Source organism: Phodopus roborovskii, unplaced genomic scaffold, assembly GCF_943737965.1.
Source record: "Phodopus roborovskii unplaced genomic scaffold, PHOROB, whole genome shotgun sequence".
Classification (NCBI taxonomy): Eukaryota; Metazoa; Chordata; class Mammalia; order Rodentia; family Cricetidae; genus Phodopus; species Phodopus roborovskii.
This window is the reverse complement of record NW_026126409.1, coordinates 34,867,432-34,871,603: the sequence shown is the minus strand read 5'-3', so window position 1 is coordinate 34,871,603 and position 4,172 is coordinate 34,867,432. Positions and strand designations below refer to the sequence as shown.

The 4,172-nt window shown below is 36.8% G+C and overlaps 1 pseudogene; it reads right to left on the bottom strand.

Moving 5' to 3' along the window:
- Positions 1-2,985: 2,985 nt before the first annotated feature.
- Positions 2,986-3,794, bottom strand: LOC127220391 (40S ribosomal protein S10-like; annotated as a pseudogene).
- Between the last annotated feature and the right edge of the window lie 378 nt (positions 3,795-4,172).

Below are 4,172 nucleotides of genomic sequence, written 5' to 3'. Positions count from 1 at the left end.
TAGTGACACATAGCAGTCTAGAACCTGAGACAGGATACTATCTCATAAACAAAACAAAAGAACCAATACCAACTTCAATCAGTATTTGTGTAAATATATTCCTAAAATAGCAGGTGAAAAGCATGACAAGCAGAGTTCAATATTCTGCAGACCTCATTACAAAATAAGTGTAATCAATGTATATTGTTACAATGCATCCTGAGGCCTGTTGAGTTAATAACCTTATTTCACTCCTAAACGAAATGGTGTCTCAAGGTTGTTTTGGCCCCTGCTTAAATTCATATATACACCACTTTATAATTTTGTTGTTTTAGACTTTTATCTCTAAGGTCTCATAATTATCACCATCCTTCACTGTAACATACCTTTCTCTATATATCATGACTTCCACTTATAATCAGTGACCTCAGAAACTAGATAAGAAAATCTAGAATTGCAACCAAGTGGATTTAAAATAGCCTTATAAGATGTAAGTTATATCCTAGGGAGTGAAAAACAATTATTAAATTATATATTGGTGCCCACCATATATGTATACAAGTCATCATTTTAAAATTATCTAGTCTTTTTCATAGCCTCCAGAATGTGCTTGAAAAACATTTAAGTTAATGAAGTAAATGACAGATGGTAACCTGCTTTACAAAATCAAAACTGAGTCAGAAATTCCATACTAAACCACAGCTCTATTGCTTTGCAATCGTCTACTGGTGAACAACTCACATAGACTTACATTCTTCATGGAGTCAAGCCCAAACTCTGCAATGAATATGGGCAGAGTTTATTAAAAGACATTCAAATAGGACAGGTTTAGAATCCATCCAATGTTCTCACAATAAACACATGAGTGCCAAAATTATCACTGTATATATCACCCAAATTTGATCACCTTGATCTTACTCAACCAAAGCAGCAGAGCCAGGAAATTAAAAATTTCAGACATATAAGTCAGATATTTTGAAGGTACCAACCTCTAACAATTGCCTGAGAACAGTTAAGTGTCAGAGTTTCCTTAAGGGATTCCAAAGTCTGCCAAGGAAATTCGAAAGGAAAATTGGGCCCAGCAGCATGATAGAGGTGAGAGTCAGCCTGCTACTCCAAAGTCTGTTGCCAGAATAATTTGTATGCAATGAACCATAACTCAAATGTCACCACAGTACTGACATCAGAAAAACAACCACCTTCAGGTCTGATCCTAAAGATATTTAAAGGTGACCTCTCACCTTTCAAAGTAGGCTACAGCTATCAATATTCATTTAACATTGTACTGTCATCAGTTTTTTTTAATCAGAATAAGAAACCATTAAAATATAGGTAGAGATAACTTCTGATTTCCTTTGATTTAGACCTCCAATTAATATTACTTATCATAGAGATGATGGCTTGTAGAGTAATCCATGCTGAGGAGATTATCTTGACACCAATCAGTGAAGTATTTGTAAGAGCTAAACAATGACCAGCCAAGAAACAGCTCTCGATACAGGCCAAATAGCCCATCATTTCAAAATGTATTGAGAGATATGTGATTGACTGAAGGTCAAGGGCCAACTCAACAGAAGGCCATTTCCTAGCTCATTATTCTGATTGCTGAGTTGTTTCCCTCCATGAATATGCTCTCTCCTCCACAATTTCCTTTCAGTTCCTCTGACCTTGAGTCCATCTCTATTTATCTATCCTCATTTCTTTCTTTTCTTCTTCTTCTTCTTCTTCTTCTTCTTCTTTATTGTCTTTCCTTCCATCAATTTTGCTCTTTCTTCTTTTCTTTTCTCCATCCTTCCCATTAATCTTTGTCACTACAGAGATTGTCTAGCTGTTGCAATAGCTGAATTATCCAATAATGGCCTACTCTTTTAAATTTTAGAATAAAAACTTTTCCATTTCTCAAGAATTAAGCCACTTGCTATGGGGCTCTTGATTTCATTTCCCTGGAGTGGTAGAAAACACAAATCTGAAGCTACTTTTTCTTCAGGGTTGTCCAGAAAATTAAATCTTGGCTTTGTCTTAATTGCTATCAATATGCTTTCAACACTTACTTTCCTATCACATTCTCTCATAACCTTTTATAATTCAATGTTTCTAAAGAACTCAGTGTTATGTTTGGCTAAAAATCCCATCTACTCATATTTTTCATTAAGAGCTTATTTTTAAAAACATTTCTTTCCAAAATGTAAGCTTATTTTAGCATTAACTATGTTTTGATAGTGTCAAGGAATGCTTTTCTTCACTTTTGAGATGTTGATAATGAATCTGAAAGAAAACCGAATGTAAGGTCAAGTAGTTACACAGGGTTTGACTGTATCAAAAACCTAATATGGTCTTTGAACAAATGGAATTGTGTATTATGCAGCCCTAAGGAGATGTTTTATGGAAGTGTGGAAACATCAAAAGTCTACAAAAATATGGCCAGAAGTCAGAAACTCAAAGATATAATAGAGTATGTTAGGTTCTTTTACTTGAAAATTCTTTGTGTTGAAGCTTTAATAAATTATTTAAAAAACAAAAGATTTATATCAATGTTCAAAAGGTATATGAAGATTTAAACAGCGCATTCTATCCCTTTGCTTGTGGCTATACAGTTCATTCCTTATGATGCCAGTGCATTTGTTTATTTCTTCTTAAAGGTCAATATTGTATTAGTCAATCAAAAAATTATTGAACCATTATTGCTATAATATATCAAATGACGCATTAATATCTGTATTCCTTCCTGAGGCAATTTATCTTCCCAAATGGAATGCAACATAAAGATGGGAACAGGTTACCATGCAAACATTTACAGTGTCCTCTTACTGGCACCTATCCAACAGGCAGATAGTGGAGTTAGAGACTTAGGAGAGTGTGTTTGGTACATAGAAATTATAGTTCAAATATAGTAAAGTAGGAAAGCACAAAGAGCTACACATTCATCATAAGGATGATGCCACTAGTAATTTGGATTCTAGGGTTTCTAAATATTATTAATTGCCTGGAATTTTTATTCTTTAAAGTTTATTCAAAACAGTCTTCAAGCTCACATCCATGACCAAAGCCTCCTCTAAACTGGAATTCAGTGGCTGAGCCATCCCCAGCCTCAGCTTTCTTGTCAGCACCAGGGGACACAGCACTCCTCCTGTAGGTGTCTCTGTCTGCCTCCCCTCTTGTGAATTTTGCAGGTTGCTCACCCTCTGGACCTTTGGGCCAAGGACTGCCAGTTTCAGGACAGCTACAGCACAGGGTGGCAGGCACGATCTCCGTAGGCAGATGGAGGTAATCTCAGAGATACTGGAAGCTCTCATTTGTAAGATACCAATAGAAATGTCTCCAGGTGATAGGAGAGAAGTCCTAGTCCCTACTTCAAATGATGTGACAGATTTACATCTCTCTACCTGGACAGGGTCTACCTGGATGGCATAGCCCTACATGTGGAATGGGGGTAGGGAGATGGGAGGAGAGGATGTTCAGGGGGTAAGAGGGAGGCAGGGAGGGAGGGAGGAAAGGGGAACTGGGATGGACATGAAAAAAGGAAAGGAAAGGAAAGGAAAGGAAAGGAAAGGAAAGGAAAGGAAAGGAAAGGAAAGGAAAGGAAAGGAAAGGAAAGGAAAGGAATGTCTCCAGGCAAACTACTCCTTCATATAGCCTCATGACTTCAGAGACTGCATGGCCTTCATTACATGAAGGTTGGGCACATTCTTGTCTGCCAGCTTGGGGTGTTTGGCTATGGGCATTTTTCTTGGCAACCATCACTCCTTCCTTAAAAAGGAGTTCATAGATGGCAATCCGGTTCTTCTTGGGCATCAACATCGTGGCAGCTACAGGGTCCCAGATGGAGGCCAGAAAGCAATTGCCTGGAATTTTAAGTTCCATGGGCCAAAGGGAAATTATGTTAGGCTAAGGTTAAAAAGTATCTACTTATGATGTGTCTTATATATAGGATCGGTTGCCATTCTAATCACTATCTCTAGAACTGCTGGGCTGCAGTCAGCAAAATTACATTCATATAACAGCCCAAATGTCTTAAAAGGCATAAATGTTAGCATTTCTAAGAAATGCTAGGGAATGCAAAGATTTTGATTGTTTTTATAAAAAGACATCCATGTGTTACAGATAATTTTATTTATATTCAAAATAAAACAAAACAACAACAAAAAGAGGATAAAGATAAGAGATGAAAGATAAGGGGTAAGTATAGCACCTGA